The following is a 20,760-nucleotide window of genomic DNA, read 5'->3' on the forward strand; positions in this document are numbered from 1 at the left end:
CACTAGTGTGTGTTCTTCTCTGTGCCAGCTTCATAGGTAGTTCCTGATGAAGATTCCTCAATGACCTTACAAGATATCCCCCCTTTTGGTATGGAGACCTCCAGATACCTCATGACTCATAATCATAGAATCAAGAAGTGTGCCTAAAATTTCATGGCTGCCTCTCTACTCGTGGTGTTCTTCTTACTTTCTCTATGACAGTATCTGAATTCTTAAAGAAAGGAAGTAATGTTGGTCTAGTGCTCTGATGTGATCTTCCAGTGGTTCAAGATGTTTTTTAAGTATTGCCTCTCCTGGATGCTGATGACATGCAGGCATTCCACTTTGAAAGATAACCTTCCATTAAAACGAGGGGAAGAGAACTGGCTTTTGTGACATCCTCGCCTGTGCCTAGTTCTCCTTCAGGCTGGTCATGGTTGAGTTCACAGATTGTGTGTAGACACTGGTGCCATTGGCAAGCAGTAGTGCCTTGGAGATCCTCTGGGAAGCATGTCTCAATGGCTGTAGGTCCTGTGAAAGACAGAAATGACCTCTAACCTCCCCTCCTATTTCACCTATAGTAGACTTGGAGAGAAAGCCTAGACCAGATGACCTGGGTTCCCTCCTATGGAGGAGTAATTTGACCTGACCGTTTTCTTAGGAGAGTACAACTGTATGTATGGAGACAGTGTCTCATATCTGAAGCTAGAAATGTGGTTGATCCTAGCCCTGGAGTTTCTTAGGTTCAAAACTGTTGTGTTCATCTCTTGCTAACTGTCTTTAATAGAGGACATGTGCCTGGCAGTGGTTGGAAGCCTAAGGCAATCCCACCTAGCCAAGTCCTGGTAGTAGAGCCTAGAAGTTTCATTAATGTTTCCTTTGCAAGAGTGGATAGTGTGGAGGGGCAATGAGTCCACCATTTTTTTTTAATCCATTCAGTTTAGCTACACCAGGTATTCCCTTCAACCCTCACAGAGCCTGAATTCCTTTCTCTTTGTCCTTATAGGCAGAGAGATGCTCTGCCTGTGATTTAGGGAGAAAAGCAAACTGTTGGACTTTGAAGATCAAACCATAAAAGTTTGCTGACAGCAGGTAAGAGAAATGGAAAAACAAATTGTGTTTTACTCTACTTCTAACATGTGTGATAACATTGAACCAAATAAATAAACGTATATATTCTAGAGAGCCAATATACACTTCGAGTTGTATGTATAAAAATTCAAACAAAACAAAAACGGTGTCTTCATTTCCAAATCAATCTTTTGAGAGTATACTTTCAAGTTTATATGTATGTGTGTATGTGTATATATGCATATATATATAGACAAACAAGGCTTGTTATTGATAACATTCATGTAAATTCATTTCCCTCAATATTTTTTAGAGTAAATACCTGGCCTGATCCAAACCACGGTGTAAACATATATCCAATTTTAATACAGATTTATTTTCTGTGTGAAAATAAATTTAAGAATATGTAAATATATATGTTGAAGGATATGATATAAATAATCCGAAAGGTTATCAGTTGTCTTAACAGGTTTTAAGAGAGTGCCTTTCTTCTTGATCATCACATGTTTATTTTCTGAATCTTTGGCGTGCACTATTCCCTAATTTACTAGTGAGAAAATATTGTAATATCTCTCATACCTAAGAGATAAAGTGTAACACCTACAGACACATAAACACACACAAACACCATGAAGTCACAGGAAGTATCTGAATAGTATTTAATGGCATGGGAAAAGACTGTGTTCTAATGTTAAGTGGTGAAACCATGAAACAAAACTCTAAGTAACCTCTAATTGGAATTTATACATATGTAAGTGTATGTGTCATGCCATATATGGCATGTGGTAATGACAGCTGTCTGATCCCTCCTCTTATGGTTCATGCCAAATCGTTGCCTACAATTCACCACAAAAGGTGACTAAATGGAGATATACTCCCAGGTTGTCTAGGAGGTGATCCGGGTCAAAGACCATTTGGATTTGTGAATTGTTGGCTTGAGAAGATCTCTAAGCTTCAGCCAATATCTTCTTTTTCTGTCTGGATCTACCCAATTTATGCCTTGAATGAGACAATTTGATGTCATGGGAAAATACTGGACATGTAAAGCTGAGTGAAGCAATTCAGAACCGCATAGACAAGGTCGGGTGGTAATTTAATTTCTGAAAGAACAAGATGCCTGAAGAGGGTGGGTGGTTTTAGGCCTGAGTTTTACTTCAGATGGAAATCAAAAGTGTAGTAATGTGAACAGGTTTTCTCAAACTGAACAAAATGCTAGACAGCCATGTTTCTTGGTTCTTTAGTCTCTTTGTGGCGTGTTTTTTTTTTGGACTGGAAGGGCAGGAGAAGAGTACTTCCAGGACGGGTCTTTTGGCATATCTGGAGCACTACTGCCATCACGAGGAAATAGTTTCAAAACACTCTTAAGTTGTTACAGCTTCCTTCCTGTGAGGCCAACCAGTTAAAGAAGGGTTCCGTGTTGGACCTCCTCGCCTACTCCCCTATGGCCTTACAAGAAATCTAGACATTGTCTGTATCTGGATGTAGAACCTGGAGAGTAAGGGACCTGGAGTGATCCAGTAGCTGCCAGGAGGTCTAGGCATAGGAAATTGTGGGGGCAGGGCTCAGTCCTCTGACCAGTATGGACAGGATTAGAGGAATCCACCCTAAGACAAATGTAGGCTCTTGTGGGTATTTGTCTCTTGTTTCTGCCCCTTGCAGTAGGCTTTCACATGGTGTCCCAGTGCTATGGAGCTTAGGTCCCTTGGGGCTGAACTGTCAGAGAAAGATGGACGAGCTTGTTTCAAGGGAAGTTTAGCAGCATCCGGTATGCTTGTGGGTCACAGACCACACAAAATTCTGGAGCCCAATGTAACTTTGACTAGCAGAATAGGCGCACACATCCAAATGGGGTCACCAAATGGAGAGGAAGACCAGGAAGAATTCTCTATGTCTATGAGGAAAAGGCAGCTACAGACGAATGGTAGCTGATTTTTCAGGCCTAGATAAAAGGCTTGATGGAGTCTTGATCTTGTCTCAGGTATCACAAGAAGACAGGCCTATGAAGCATCTTCATCTTCAACCAACTATGAGGCAGGAACAGAGAACATTGATTAGTATGTGATTAGTGGTCCCAGGCTTTAAGGACTTCAATTTCCTTTGGAAAAAGCCAAGAAATAGTCTTATGCCCTCGCTTCTTGTGACACTTGAGAGGAGATTAAGATTCTATCTGGGGTAGGTCTTTTTTCTTTGACTAGCCAAAATTAGACTGGGCAGCTTAGCCCTCTACTCCTTCTAATCAGGCCCCCACTTGCTCCAGGCAATGGGGCTCCAAAATTTTGTGTAATCTGAGACCCACAGCAATCATACCAAATGCTGCTAAACTTCCCTTGGAACAGGGATGTCCATCGTGCTCTGACAATTAAACCACAAGGGACCCATAGCACTGGGATACCATGTGAAAGCCTGCTAACTCTTGCAACCAGGCGCAGGAACAGGAGACAAATACCTACAAGAGCTTACATTTGTTTTGGGGTGGATTTTTCTAGTCTTGCCTTTATTGGGAGGAAGCCTAAGCTCCGCCCCATGACTTCCTGTGCCTGGACCTCCTGGCAGCTGCTGGCTCACTCCAGGCCCTTCACTCTCCAGATTTTACACTAAGATACTGCCAATGTTCAGGTCTCCTGTAAGGCCTTTGAGGAGAAGGCAAGGAGGTCCAGCTTCAAGCCCAGGTGTGTTCTACCTCCTCATAGGTCAGTTCTTCCTTAACTGATTGGCCTCACGGAAAGGAAGCTGTAACTATTTAGGATGTTTTGAAACAATTTCCTCACGATGGCAGTAGTGCTCCAGATACGCCAACAAATCCTGCCGCCAGTCCTTCTCCCGCCCTTCCAGTCTGAAAAAAACGCCACCAATAGACAAAGGCGCCAGGAAACATGGCTGCCTCGCATTTTGCCCAGTGTGAGGAAACTTGCTTACACTGCTACAGTTTTGCTTTTGGTTTCCATCTGAAATCAAACTGAGACTTTAAACCATCCACCTTCTTCAGCCGTCTTTGTCTTTCAGAAAATAAATTTCCACTCTACTTGGCCTATGTATTTCTGTTTTCCTTCACTCAGCATTTTATATCCAGTATTTTCCCTTGGCATCAAGTTTTCTGCCTCAAAGGGTAAATCTGAGACATACAAGTTTAAGAGAGAAGAAAATCCTAGAAGTTCAAAGCCTACAAGAGGGTATCTCTAGCCATCTCACTCATCTCTGAGGCTGTCAGAGATTCTGATTTCATTTTCTGTCCTAGCAGTGATACTAATATTTTGTGGGAAGTAGCCCTTTTCTAAGCCCAACAATAGGGCCTAGTTAGTGCTCTTTACTCTGTTCAAAACAATGCCTCACATGGAGTGACATTTCTATACACTCCTGCAACAGTGGATATATTTTGTGTGTAGTGTACACTTGCTGTGGGTCTCGTTTAAGACTGGAACAGAAGCACTTTCCAATTCCATTAAATATCTTTCTCCTTCTATATCTTAAGATTTTATCTTTATTATTTATTGATCTGTTACCATTGTTTCTGTAGAAAATACCTCTTATTTTCAAATGGATTGAGGAAATAAAGGAATGTTCTGCAAAAAAGAAAATCACTGACATAGACCATGTCAAAATAAGCACTGATTAAATTTATAGGTATTAATTTCTGATTCTTTTGCTTTACATGTACATCAATCTTTTGGTTCTTGTAGAAGACAGAACTGAATTATTCAATCGATAAACATAAATTACTTATTAAATATAATATCTTACATTCCCCAATTAGAGATAGAGAATTTTTAATAAATTCTTGGAGTATTTATATAAATTAGTCATTTGTTTGGCACAAAAATCATTTAACATATTAAAATAGTATGGATTTTGCAGTCCACATTGTTCATAGTCCAGTAAATTTAGAAATAATGAATGAAAGTTACCAAATCTTACCTAATTTGAAATTAAGGAACACGTTTTAGATTTCCTTTGACTCAAATAGGAAATAAAAAGGGAACTTACATAACATCCAGGAAGGAATTAAAAGAAAGAAGACATCAAATCAAATCCTATTATTCCTGAAAATGCTTTACTCAGAGGAAAGCTTTCATCTATAAACGCTTTATAATTTTATTTTAAAAATTGAAGAAATAAGAAGCAAATGAACTCATTTTACTAAATGTTAACAAACAATCAAAGAACCTCCCAAAATAGAAAGACCGAGTCAATCATTATAAAAATCAAGTCAAAGAAATAGAAAGCCAAAAATGCAATAAAATAATAGATGAATTCCAAACTGATTCTTGGAAGACATCAATAAAATATAACAACCTATTGTAAGTTTGAATAAGGAATAAAATAATATTCATAAAACATTATTAAGTTTGGTTTCCTTAAATATGAAGGTTAACTTTGAGAAAGATGCTTCCAGCTATGGCTAGGTGAGGATATTGGAAAATCCCCTCTCCAAAGATCAACTACAAAGCTGTATAAAATTGACAAAAACAATCATGTCTGTGCTCTGGAAATCAACTAAAAGCATACAACAATATTATTGTTTGGGTAAGAAAAGTTGAAATCTGTGTTACTGTGGCCTGTTGCTGTTCCCATCTGCTTCCTGCTGAGCTCCATCTATAAGGAAGTTCTGCTAAGAAGAAATAAAGACCTTCGGAGATAAAGTCAGAGAGAATTCCGTGATAGCAGACCTGTATTACAAGAAATACCAAAGGAAGTCCTTCAGGCTGAAAGGAAATAACTCTAGATGGTGACTTGAATCCATAAGGAGAAATTGAAGAACACAGGAAATGATAAGTAGCTGGGTTAATATAACAGAGTCTATATTTTTTCTCTTCAATTATTTAAAAGACATAAGACTATATAAAGCAATGATTATTACACTGTTGTTGGCTCTATAACATAAATAGATGTAATATAGATGATAATAACAGCACAAATGTTGTGGGGTATGGAACTATATAGGAGCAATATTTCTACATTTTACTGGAAGTGTGTTAGTATTAATCTAATGTATATTTTGATAGGTTCAAATACATACTGTAAACCCTAGAAAAACCATTAAGAAGCTAACTAAAAAATATAATTAAAAATTAAAAGAGAAATTAAAATGATACATGAAAAAATATATAGTGGACACAAAAGAAAGCAGTGAAGGTAGAATAGAGGAACAAAAAAAAAGCATTAGAAATACAGAAAACAGCAAAGTGGCAAATTTAAATCTAACTGTATCAATAAATACATTAAATTTTAATGGTTTAAACACCCAAATTAAAAGCAGAGATAATCAGATTGGATAAAAAAGCAAGATCCATGTATATGCTATCTATAGGAGGCACACATTAAATCCAAAGACACACATAGGTTGAAAGTAAAAGGGTGTAAAAAGATATATCATGTCAATGATAATCATAATAGAGCTGGAATGGCTATATTAATATATGAAGAAATAGTTTTAAGATGAAACTTCAAGACAAGGAATATTAGAAAACACAAAGAGGGAAATTACATAATAATAGCAGAGTCAATACAAAAGGAAGATATAACAATTATAAATGTGTACCGTACCTAACAACAGAGCCTCAAAATAAAAAGTGGAAGAAATAAAAGAATAGACAATTCAACAATAATAGAGGGGGAATTTGATACCTGCTTCTCAATAATTGGAAGAAGAACTAAACAGAAAATCAACAAGGAGATACAATACTTGAACGACATCAACTAACTTCACTGACCACACAAAGCCTGCAGCATACACATTATTTTCAAGCACACATGGAACATTCTTTGTGATAGAACATATGGTGGACCCAAAAACAAGCCTCAGTAAACTTAAAGATTGAAATCATACAAAGTATGTTTGGTGACCACAGTGGAAATAAATTCGAAATTAACGAAAGAAAGAAATCTAAGATAAACATAAATATTTGGGAATTACACAACACATTTCTAAATAACTGATGGGTCAAGGAAGAAATCATAAAGGAAACTAGGAAGTGTTTTGAAGCCAAGGCAAAGCTTAGAAAGAAATTTACAGTTTTAAAGACTTTTATCGGAAAAGAAGATAGGTTTTGAACCACCAATCTCATTTGCCCTTTAAGAAACTAGAAACACAAGAGCAGACTAGGTCCAAAGCAAGCAGAAGAAAATAAATAATAAAGATTAGAGTGGAAATCAATGATATAGAAAAGAATAAAACAAGAGTGAAAATCAATTAAATAAAAATTAGTTCTAAAAGGAAAAAATCTACAAAGTTGACAAATCTTTAGACAAATAAAGAAAAAAAGAACAGGCACATATTACTAAAATCAGCAATGAGGATTGGGACATCACTACTGATCTTACGTAAATTAAAAGGATCGTAAGGGAGTATTATGAACAATAGTATGCCAGTGAATTAGACAACTTAGATGAAATGGACAAATTCCTTGAAAAATAAAAATTATCAAGACATATTTAAGAAGAAATAAAAAATCTGAATAGACCTATGACAAGTAAATAGTTTAAATTGGTAATAAAAAACATTTCCACTAAGAAAAGTCCATACCCAGGTGGCTTAACTGGTGAATTCTATTAAATATTTAAAATAGAAATAATGCCAGTACTTAACTGGTTTCACAAAATCGAGAGTAAGGGAACATTTCCCAACTCGTCCTATGAAAGCAGCATTACTCTGACACCAAAGCCAGACAAAGACATCAGAAGAAGAAAGACTACAGACCAATATATCCTTCATGAACATGACATAACAATACTTAAAATATTAATAAACTTAACCCAGCAACATATAAATAGGATGATATACCATGACCAAGTGGGATTTATCCCATGAATGTAAGGTTGATTTAATATTTAAACGTCAATGTACTGTACAATATTAATAGACTAAAGGATTAAAATCACATGATTTTCTCAGTAGATGCAGGAAATTTTTTGATAAAATCCAAAACACATTTAAAATAAAAAGGCTCAAGAAAGTGGGGATAGAAGGAAACTTCCTCAAGCTGATAAAAGACATTCATGAGAAACCCAGAGGTAACATCATACTTAATGTTGAAGGAATGTATTATTTCCCCCAAAGGTTGCTAACAAGGCACAGATGTTCACTTTCACCACTTCTGTTTTCACATTTTACTAGATGTTCTAGCTAGTGCAATAAGAAAAAAAAAAAGGCATCAAATGCATCTGGATTTGAAAGGAAGAATTGAAACTGCCTTTGTTCTAGAAAACGTCAAGGAATACACAAAAAACTACTAGAACTAATAATTAAGTTTAGTAAATTCATGTGATACAATATCAATAAACAATATTGATTGTATTTCTATATATTAGCAATTAAAAATCTGAAAATGGAATTAAGAGTATAATTCTATCCACGATAGCATCAAAAAATAAAATACTTAAGGTTAAATTTGACAAAAGAAGCACAAGAATTGTACACTGAAAACTACAAAACTGCTGAGAGAAATCAGAGACTATCTCAATAAAGGGAGACACATTCCATATTAATTGGTTGAAATACTCATTATTGTTAAGGTGGCAATCATACCCAAATTGACGTATAAATCAAAAGAGTCAATCCCTATCAAAATCCCAATAGAAGTTAATAGGACGATGTTATGAGAGGTTCGGGGATTCGATCGGAGATGTAAAAGACACTTTCCACTCCAAACAAATGGACTGAAGGTATATTTTATTACATAGAGGATAGTAAAGGCGATAGTCTGCAAACAGATCCAAATAGGTCAAATATTAAGAGGGAAAAAACATCAGCCCGACTGGAAAGGGAAAACACCCACATCGGCTGAAGAGAAATGACACAAATCAACCGGAAAGAGAAACACCAGGTTGACCGAAAAGAGAACACATCAAATCACTTACTACACATCAAATCAATTACTTCACATCAAATCAGTTACTCACAACATCCACGCCCCACTGCCGGGAGAGTCCTGTCAATCGACGCGGCTGGGCAAGGATCACACGTCCTGGGCAAGGTGTCCCTTCCACAGGTGGAACTCTCCCCGGGTCTCAGTTTCCAGCAGTTTTTATACCATCAGTAATTTTCAGAGTAAGCAATTACAGAGTTTGCAGAGCAAGCATTTAGTGTTTCCATGCACAAAATGGTTATCAGTGGCATACGTGCACTGAGCCCCCTGGCTAACGACCCAGCCCAGTAGTTGCGCACGTGCATTGTTCTCTTTGGTTATCGTCTTAGCCCGGCACAGATGGCCAGTCCATTCCGGGCCAGGACGCTCCAAGAGCCTTGAAATGTTACAACTTGCAACTCTCTCCGTGGGAGAAAGGCCAGTTCCCGGGAAAAGGCCAGTTCCCACCACACAGAAAGCAGCTTTGTATTTCTTTTTTGTGCTGGTGGCTGTAGGTCAATGGAGCGGCCAAACATGGCTGTACTCATGTCAAGACAGACGATCTGAAAACTTATGTGGAAATGCAAGTGACCTAGAAGAGCCAAAACAAATTCTAAAAAGTACAGAGTTGGAAGACTTACACTAATTAATTGCAAAAGTTACTATAAGACCACAGTAATCAAGACATTACTGATTGGTGATATTATAGGCATATGTATCAATGGAATGAAATTGATATTCCAGAGATAAATCCTTACATCTACATTCAACTGATTTTTGGCAAAGGTACCAACAAATCAGTGGTGAAGAAGATGGTCTTTTCAATGAATGGTGCTGGGACATTTGGCTATCCACTGCAAAAAATGAATTTAAACCCTTACCTAGCATCACAACCACACAGAAATCTTAACTGAGAATGGATCATAGGTCTAAATGTATGAACAAAATATATAAAACTTCTAGAAAGAAACAGGAGGAGATCTTTGTCTTTGGGTTAAAGAAAGATTGACAGATTAGACTCAGATTTCATCAAAATTAGGAACTGCTTTTGCAAAGACACTTACTAGAATGAAAACGCAAGCCACAGTTTGAGAGAAAATATTTACAAAACATATGTTTGATAGAGGACTTGTATGCAAAAATATATAAAGAATTCTCAAAACTCACTAATAGGAAAATTAAAAAAAAATTAAAATAAGTATCTTAGCTCAGGCTGCTGTAACAAAAATAGCATAGACTGGGTGGCTTAAACAACAAACATTTACTTCTCATGGTTCTGGAGGATACCAAGTCCAAGATCAAGGCACCACAAATCTGGTGTCTGGTGAAAGCCTACTTTCTGGCTTGTAGACAGCCACCTTCTCCTATATCCTCACATGGCTGAGAGAGATTATCTCTCTTGTGTCTCTTATAAGGGCACTAATTCCATTCATGAGGGCCCCACCCTCATGATCTAATTAACATGGAGATTAGGCTTGAACATATGAATGTGGGGAAACAGAAATATTCAGTCCATGGTAATGGGCAAATAATTTAAATATTTTACTAAAGAAGATATATTCATAGTTACAAATACATGAAAATATGCTCAAACATCACAGTTATTAGGGAAATGCAAATTGAAACCACAATACGATGCCACTACAGACCCATTAGAATGGCTGTAATTCTAAAAAAGATAATTCCAAGTGTTGATGAGGGTGTGGAGAAACTGGAACTCATACAGGTCACTGGGAATATAAAATTGTGTTGCCACTTTGGGAAACAGTTTGACTATTTCTTTAGAAAGGAACATAGGCAACAAAAGCTAAAATAGACAAGTGGGACTACATTAAATTAAAGATCTTCTGCACAGCAAAGGAAAGAATAAATTGAAAAGGCAACATACAGAATGGGAGAAAATATTCACAAGCCATATATCTGATAAGGGGTTAATATCCAAAATATATAAAAAACTCATGCAACTGAATAGCAAAAAGAGCAAATAATCCAATTAGAAAATGGACAAAGGATCTGAATAGACATTTCTCTAAAGAAGACATACAAATGGCCAATAGATATTTGAAAACATGCTCAGCGTCACTAATCATTATGGAAATGCAAATCGAAACCACAATAAGATCATCTCACACCTGTTAGAATGGCTATTATCAAAAAGACAAGAGATAACAAATGTTGGCAAAGATGTAGAGACAAGAGAACCCCATATACTGTTGGTGGGAATGTAAAATGGTACAGCCCTTATGGAAAACAGTATGGTGGTTCCTCAAAAAATTAAAGATTAAGCTACCATATTCAGTAATCTCCTTCCTGGGTATATATCTGAAGAAATTGAAATCTGTACCTTGAAAAGACATCTGCACACCCATGTTCATTGCAGCATTATTCACAATAGCCAAGATGTGGAAACAACCTAAGTGTCCCTCAATGGATGAATGGATAAAGTAGGTGATATATATATATATATATATATATATATATATATATATACACATACATATACATATACACACAATGGAATATTATTCAGCCATGAGAAAGAAGGACATCCTCCCATTGACAACGTGGATGGAACTTGAGGGCATTATGCAATTGAGATAAGTCAGAGAAAGACAAATACTGTATAACTTATATGTGGCATCTAAAAAAGCCAAACTTCTGAAAACAGAGAGTAGAATGATGCTTACCACAGGCTGGGCAGTTGAGGAATTGGGGAGATGTTAAAGGTACAAGCTTGCAACTACTAGATAAATAAGGTCTGAAAATATAATGCACAGCATAGTATTCTGTGCTAGTCTCAGCCTATTGATAGTGATACTACGGCTAGAAATGCCTGGGGGCACTCACCAAGAACCATGACAAGCCTCCCACAGACATTTCCCCTTTTGGAACTAATTTTATGGCTGGACTGGGCTTTGTGGTTCTTATTATGATTGCAAGACACACTTCGGCAACAACCATGAGGGAACTTTGGAGAAAAACAAGGTTTATTATTAACAGGTACTGGAGGATACATGGCACACCTGGGGCCATACAGCGAGGTTGTAGGGAGAGAGAGAGAGAGGGAGAGCACAGGGTGGGCCCTAGGGTTTTGCAGTTTCACTGTTTATTGGTGAATTTAAAACATAAGAGTGGGAATTAAAGAATGGGAAGGGAAAAACAAGCAAACTGTCAGTTATCTAAGTCAACCAGAAATCTCGAAAACAAAGGAATTAAGGGTTGAGGCAGCATGGCTCTTTATCTAGTCATGCAGCTGGCAATGTCTGTGAAGTGGATGCCTTGACAATTAAAAGCTCAATGTCAGGCACTTCCTTTACAATAAAAAACACAACTTTCAAGCGCTTGCATTACACATAGTTATTATAGTCAACAATGCTGTATTATAAACTTCAAAGTTGTTAGAAAACTAGATCTTAATTGTTCTTACCACAAAATATAAATGATAATTATGTGACTTGATAGAGGTGTTAGCTAACCCTACGGTGGTAATCATATTGCAATATATAAATGTATCAAACCAATACATTGTATACCTTAAACTTATACAATGTTATATGTCAATTATATATCAATAAAAATAATTAAAAAAACATGAACTTAGGATATGACCTAGTTATTCCCTTTCAAGGTATCTATCCAAGATAAATGCAAATATATGTCCACACAAAGATCTACAGCCATGTGTTGCTTAACGATGGGGATATGTTCTGAGAAGTGCATCATTAGGTCATTTCATCATTGTGTGAACATCATAGAGTGTACTTACACAAACCTAGATGGGATAGCCTATTTCACACCTAGGCTGTATGGTACTAATCTTATGGGACTACTGTTGTATATGTGGTCCATTGTTGACTGAAAGATCATGCAGTGCATGACTGTACATAAATTTTCATAGCAGCCTTGTTTAGAGTAGCCCCAAACTGTAAACAATACAAATGTCCATCAGCAGGTGTATGGATAACCAAAATGTGGTATATCCATACAATGGAATATTATTCAACAACTATAAGGAATGAACTACTGGATATATGCTACAACATGGATGAACTTCAAAAACATTAGACTAAGTGAAAAAAGCCCAATTCAAAAGAAAGCATATTATATGATTCCATTTTATGAAATGTCCAAACAAGGCAAAATTATAGTGACAGAAAGCAGATTGGTGTTTGTGTATGGATGGAGTCGTGAGTGAGGGATTAATTGCAAACAAGCATGAGAAAGCTTTTCAAGTGATTGAAATTATCTAAAATTGGATTGTGGCAATAGGTGCATAACTATAAATTTACTAAAAATTATTTGAATTTTACACTTATAGTGGGTAAATTTTATGGTATGTAAATTATCCTCTGATTAAGCTGTTAAAAATTATAAAATGAGGGCCGGCTCCGTGGCTTAGCGGTTAAGTGTGCGCGCTCTGATGCTGGCGGCCCGGGTTCGGATCCCGGGAGCGCCCCGAGGCACCGCTTCTCCATCCAACGTGAGGCCGAGTCCCACGTACAGCAACTGGAAGGATGTGAACCTATGACATACGGCTATCTACTGGGGCTTTGGGGGGAAAAAACTGAATAAATAAAATCTTTAAAAATTATAAAATGAGGGCCAGCCCCGGTGGCCTAGTGGTTAAGTTCTGTGCACTCTGCTTCGGCCCCCTGGGTTCGGTTCCCAGGTGCGGACCTACAGCACTTGTCTGTCAGTGGCTGTGCTGTGGTGGCAGCTCACATACAAAAAGAGGAAGATTGGCAGCAGATGTTAGCTCAGGGCAAACCTTCCTCAGCAAATAAATAAATAAATAAACAAATAAATAAATAAAATTAAAAATGAGAAAGCAGAATACACATACAGGAAAGATTATAGTGATAAGTGATTTCCCCTAGAAATTTTTTGTCATTGTATTTGAAAACATAGAGGAAATGGACAATTTCTTACTGAATTTATTTACTCATTCAATAAATCTTTATTGAGCACTGATTCCAGTCATGTTATTCTGTTTTCAGCTGTTAACAGAATGAACACAGTCTCTCCTTTAAAGAGTTTCTATTCTAGAGCCACTTCTGATGGCCTAGTGTCAGCACTCTCACTACTTCGGTGGCCCGGGTTCGTTTCCTGGTCATGGAACCACACCACCTGTCTGTCAGTTGCCATGCTGTGGCGGGGGCTCACATAGAAGAACTAGAAAGACTTACAACTAGAATATACAACCATGTACTGGGGCTTTGGGGAGGGAAAGAAAAAAAAAGAGGAAGACTGGCAACAGATGTTAGCTCAGGGTGAATCTTTCCCTGCAAACAAAAAAAAAAGTGTTTCTATTCTATTGGGAGGTAACAGACAATAAAGAAGTCACCTTTGTTTATTATCATATTTGATGTTGTGATGTGTAAAAAAATGCAACATAGTCTATAGATAGAATGATGTGGAGGTGCTGTTTTTTAGATGGAGTGGTCAAAACTTCCAGCAAAAATCAAGAAATATATCATTATATTCCATTGTATCAACAGAATAAAGGTAAACAACATGATCATGTCAATAGATGCATGTGATAAAATTCAGCAGCCATTTATCGTAAGATTCCTAAATAAAATAGTCATACAAAAAAGCTACTTAAAAGTAATAGAGATTGTTACTGAAACCTAATGGTAATGTTAATGCAAATGATGAAACACTAAAGCAGTTTAACAAGAGAGATATACCTGCTTTTACTGTTATTAATAACATTGTCTCAGAGGGTCAAATGGATATAATGTCAATGAAATAATGGAAATTAGTTTGAAAAAGTATAAGTAAAACTATATTGTTGATATTGTATATTAAAAATGCAAGAGTCTAAAGAAAATCTACTCTCCCTCCATGAAACGGTAAGTTCCATGAGAGCAGAGACTTTGTTTAGTTTACTGTTGTATCTCCAGCCCCAGACTATGTGTGTGGCACATAATAAGTACTCCATAGATATTGTGGTAGAGTGAATTTGGTATGTGACTGAATATCATTTGAATATATAAAACTCAGCAGCATTTTTTGTACAGTATCAGTAAACCCTTAAAAATGAAAATGGAAACAAAATAGGCTATTTGAAATCATGCCTAAAACTGCAAAATACTTAGGAATCGTGTTTACAAGAAAGGCAAAGGATCTATTGAGTTCAGTTCTTGGCCAAAATTCTATGTGTGATCTTTCAAGCTCAACCATAGGTAATTACTAAGTTTTTACCTGGTAGGCCTTGTGCGGGAAAGCTGCCAGACTTGGTATACAACCAGTTCATTGCAGTCTCCTAAAGGAGTTTCATTCAAGACCTCAGGCTCCCTTGGCCAGCTATGCTCATACACTTATCTGCATTCCTAGCCCACGTGTCTGCATTCAGAAGCCTCTTTATCAGGGGTCCTTAGCTGAAGTCTCTCTGAGGAGCCCCTGTGAAGACTGCCCTAACAAATGGCCTTGAAGATATTTTTCTCCTCTGTGACTCAGCACTCAGTACTTTTACACTCCTACCCCCTCTTGGTCTCCACTGGCCCCTGGGTCCATGAGACAGCAGGAGCCTTTTGTTTGATGTTCCCTTGGCAATGAAACAATTCCCTATCTGCACTGATACATCTGATCCTCTCCCAGTGCTGTTCTGTGGGAATAAATTGGACATTGGGAGAGTTAGAGCTTTCTCCTTTTGCTTATCCAATTGTAATGAGTGAATAAAGTGAATTGTCATTTTTATTTTGCCTTGTTGTCTTAATTGACTACTTTAACACCTGGCAGCTCAGCTCTTTCCAGCTCATCTCAGTCTCTGACATCTACACGAAGAAAAGTGTAGAATAATATTGATGGATTTTTATATTTGAACAAATGCAAGACATTGTGTTCTTGGGTGGAGGTGTTATTTAATAAAAATGTCAGGCTTCCAAGCTTAGATACAAATTTGTTGGAATTCTAGTTAATATCCCAACAGAATATTTATTAATAATGTGTTTGTAAAGTTTATAGGGGAATATTTTTAAAAGGCAGGCAAGGAAATGGTATAAAAGAAGTAGAGAGACTTGGTATGGCAGGTATCAGTTTATGATTTAAATCATATAATAAAATTATTGCAATCAAATTAATAAGTTATAAATAAACAGCTAAAAAGAAACCTAGAATTGGAGCAAGCCTAACAGACTAACCTTGAAGACCATCCCTGCAAAGTGACAAAGTGGATCACACTGTGGAGCAATTTATGCCTGAGAGCATTGTCAAACAAAGAAGAGCAATCGCCTAGCAATTAGAGGAGACAAACAGCTGGGTATGAGACCAATATAGGCAGACCAGACAGAAGCTTAACAGGGAGATTATGGAAAGAGACAGTCAAAAAGACCCCAGCTGAAACCATAGTCATCCCACAGATCTCCATCTAGGTCTATGGTATCTCCTTGGGAGGAGAGGCTCTGAGCTTTCTCATCCACCCCAGCTTCAAGTTACAGCAGCTAAATTCCAGGCAAGTGCAGCTTAGGTGTTTAGGGCTCACTTTTTCCACCAAGCCCCTACTCATAGGGCAAAGGCATGGCAGGCAAAAAATACTGGGGCTCTGATCACCCTTGCCTCAGCTCGCTCATACTGTGGAGGTTCCATGAAAGGACAGGCAAGCTAAAATGGTCACAGGCTACTGTCACAGCCCAGCACCCTCCTTGTAAAGTGAGGGGTCACTCCAAGAGAAGTGGGCCCTATTCCTTTCCCCCACTCTGGAGCAGTGGCTCAGAGATTTCGCCCAGTAGGGAAGATGAGTTTTAAGAATCTAGAGCTCTGAAGGTCTTCCCAAGTTGACTGGCTTTATTTGGAATTGAGTGTAGAGAATGTCACACCTAAAGATGGTGTCAAAAACAATGGAGATTTTGGAGGCAAGCAATTAAGAAGAGGCTGGTAGGTCCTCTCAATTAATAGCAATAAGCTAAACCATAAGTCAGCTAGTTCACCAGAAAGAACCAGGAAAAAAGAGCTAGGAAGAGCTCTCCTGGGATCAGAAAAAAACTCAAAGTCTTTTCTCAAAAACTACACCTGCAAGGAGGCCTAAGATTAAACGGATCAAACTGTGTAGCAATTTATGCCCCAGGGAATCATTGAAAAGAATAAGCTGGCAATTAGTGGTGACTTACTGCTAGGTGTGATACCAGCAGAGGCAGACAGCTTAACAGAGAGAGGAGTAAAAGAGACTGACAAAGAGAGCCTAGCTAAAACTGCTGTCATACTGGGGTGACTGTGTGCCTGCCCAAGGCTGAGCCTTTGAGGAACTGATATCACAGGCTGCACATTGCTGGAGGAATAGACTTCACTGAGCTAGTCTATCCAAGGCACCAAAGTAAAAGGTAAACAACAATAAGTAGCCCCAATGTGTGTGTGGAGGATCAGTATCCAGAGGTGCTACAAAATATCATCAAAAATGTCCAGTTTTCAACAAAAATTACAAGAGATGCAAACAAATCGGAAAGTGTAATACATGTATTGGAAAAAAAGCAGACGTGAAAAACTGCCTTTGTATGGACTCAGATGTTGGACATATTAAGCAAAATCTTCAAAGCAGTTATTAAAAATATGTTTAAGGGGTTGGCCCAGTTGCATGGTGGTTAGGTTCACGCACTCTGCTTTGGTGGCCTGGGGTTTGTGGGTTTGGATCCTGGGCATGGATCTATGCACCGCTCATAAAGCCATGCTATGGCGTCATCCCACATACAAAATGGAGGGAGATTGGCATAGATGTTAGCTCAGGGACAATCTTCCTCAAGAAAAAGAGGAAGACTGGCAATGGATGTTGGCTCAGGGCCAATCTTCCTCACCCCCCCCCCAAAAAAAGTTTAAAAAACTAAAGAAAACTATGTTTAAAGAATTAAAAGAAGGCATGATGACAATGTCTCACCATAGAGCATATCAATAAAGAAAAATTGTAAAAAAGATACAAAAGGAAACTCAAGCTAAAAAGTACAATCACTGAAATAAAAAATTCACTAGAGTAACTTAACAGTAGATTTGAGATGGCAAAGGAATGAGCTGGAGAATTTAAAGATGGAACAATAGAGATTACGCAATCTGAAGAACAGAGAAAAAAAAGATTGAAGGAAATGAACAGAGCTTCAGAGAAAAGTGGGACACTGTTAAGTACCATTAAGTGCACCAACATATACGTAACAGAAGTACTAGAAGGAGAGGAGAGAAAGGAATAGAAAAAACAAGATAAAATAATAACTGAAACTTCCTAAACTTGATGAAAAACATTAATCTACATACCAAGAAGGTCAATGAACTCCTAGTAGGAAAAATACAAAGAGATCCACAGCTAGACACATCATAGTCAAAATGTTGAAAGACAAAGAGAAAATCTTGAAAGAAGCAAGAGAAAAATGACTTGTGTACAAGAGAACCCCTGTAAGATAAACAGCTAAATTCTCATCAGAAAATGAAAATGCAACATATAAGATCTTATGGACTGCACCCAAAGCAGTTCTTAGGAGGAAGTTTATGGCTGTAAATGACTATATTAATAAAGAATATGCTCTCAAATCAATAACTTAACCTTCAACCTTAAGAAACTGTAAAAAGAAGAGCAACCTAAACTACAAGGAAGGAAATGAATATTAGAGCAGAAATTAATGAAATAGAGAATAGAGAAATGATAGACAAAATCAATGACACTAAATCTGGTTCTTTGAAAAGATCAACAAAATTGGCAAACCTTTAGCTAGACTGATCAAGAAAAATAAGATGACTCAAATAAAGAATGAATGACGGGATATCAGGACTAACATTACAGAAACAAAAAGGATTATAAGGGAATACTATGAACAGTTGAATGCCAACAACTTATGTAAATTACATGAAATGAACAAACTCTAGGAAAGACATAAAAGACTAGAACTGCCTGTAGAAGTAGGAAATCTGAATAAATCTGTAACAAGTAAAGACATTGAATTAGTTATCAAAAAACTTTAAAGAAAACTCCAGGCCAAGAGGCCTTCACTGGTGAATTCTACCAAAGACTTGAAGAAGAATACCAAAATTTCACAAACTCTTCTAAAGAATAGAAGAGTGACACTTCCCTTTTGGCCGGCCCTGTGGCATAGTGGTTAAGTTTGTGTGCTCCGCTTCAGTGGCCCAGGATTTGTGGCTTCGGATCACGGGCATGGACCTACGCGTTGCCCATGAAGCCATGCTGTGGAAGCATCCCACATATAAACTAAAAGAAGATTGACACAGATGTTAGCTCAGGGCCAATCTTCCTCAGCAAAAAAAGAGGAAGATTGGTAACAGATGTTAACTCAGGGCTAACCTTTCTCACTAAAAAAAAAAAAAAAAAAGTGACACTTCCCAACTCATTCTATGAGGACAGTATTACGTAGATACCAAATCAGACAAAATATCACACAAAAAGTAACCTAAAGTCCAATAGCTCTTGTGAATATAGATGTGAAAGTACTCAACAAAATACTACCAAACCAAATCCAGCAGCATATTAAAAAGGGTTATACACCATAAAAAAAGTGGGATGTATCCCAGGAATGCAAGGTTGGCTTAACACATGAAAATGAATCAATATAATACACCATATAAATATAGAATAAACTACAAAAACCACATGATCATCTCAATAGATGCAGAAAAAGCATTTGATAAAATCCAACATTTTTTTAAAAAATAAAATCACTCCAAAAACTAGGAATATAAGGAAACTTCCTTAACCTGATAAAGGGCATCTATGAAAAATTCACTGGTGACACATTTAATGGTGAAACCCTGAATATTTTCCCTTCTAGGATCAGGGACAAAACAAGGCTGTTTACTTTCACCACTTTTCTTCAACTTGGACTGCAAGTTTTAACCAGGGCAATTAGGCAAGGAAAAGAAATATAAGACATCTAAATGGGAAAGGAAGAAGTAAATCTGTCTCTATTAGCAGATGGTGTGATCATGTATAAAGAAACTCTCAGGGAATCCACTAAGAAATCTATTGCTCTAATGAACCAGTTCTACAAGATTGCAAGACATACATTCAATATACAAAAATAATTTTTTCTATGCATTAGCTATGACATTCTCAAAATAAAATTAAGAAAGCAATTCCAGTTACAATGGCTTTAAAAATTAAATAATTATAAATTTAATTTAAAAAATGTAACCCTTGTACACTGAAAATTACAAAACCTTATTGAAAGTTATTAAAGACCTGAATTAATGGAAAGTCATCCCATGTCCAAGGGTTAGAAGATTTAATATTGTTAAAATGACAGTATTCCTCAAATTGATCTTCAGATTCTACATGACCACTATTAAAATCCCAATTGACTTTTGTGTAAAAATTGGCAAACTGATCCTAAATTCATATGAAAATGCAAGGTACCCAAAATAGCCAAAACAATTTTAAACAGAAGAACAAGTTGGAGGATTCACACTTCTAATTTAAAAACATACTATAAAGCTACAGTGTTCAAGAGAGTGAAATATTAGCATAAGTACAGACATATAGATCAATGGAACAGAATATAGAGTGTGGGAATAACCCTTACATTTATGGTCAGTTAAATTTTGGCAAGGATGCCAAGGCAATTCAATGTGGAAAAAACAGTATTTCAACACATGGTGCTGGGACAACTGGGTATCCACATGGAAAAGAATGAAGTTGTAAACTTAACCAAGAAGGCAAAAGACTTTTACACTGAAAGCTACAAAATGTTGCTGAAAGAACTTAAAGAAGATATAAATTTGTGGAAAGACATCCCGTGTTCACTGATTGGAAGACCTAATATTGTTAAGACGTCAATACTACCCAAATTAATATACAGATTCTGTGCAATCCCTATCAAAATCCTAACAACTTTTGCAAAAACAGAAAAATTCATTCTAAAAATTTATATGGAATCTTAAA

General features: G+C 37.0%; 1 long non-coding RNA gene across 1 annotated transcript in view; it reads left to right on the forward strand.

Moving 5' to 3' along the window:
- The window catches only part of LOC147911774 (uncharacterized), a 60,244-nt gene extending 40,155 nt beyond the window's left edge, over positions 1-20,089 (forward strand). The window contains exon 3 of the long non-coding RNA XR_015550377.1: positions 986-20,089. This is a non-coding gene — a long non-coding RNA (uncharacterized LOC147911774). The remainder of the gene's footprint in view (positions 1-985) is intronic.
- The last annotated feature ends 671 nt before the right edge of the window (positions 20,090-20,760 follow it).

This window comes from Ceratotherium simum, chromosome X, assembly GCF_057802395.1.
Source record: "Ceratotherium simum simum isolate JZ-2026a chromosome X, ASM5780239v1, whole genome shotgun sequence".
Lineage (NCBI taxonomy): Eukaryota > Metazoa > Chordata > Mammalia > Perissodactyla > Rhinocerotidae > Ceratotherium > Ceratotherium simum.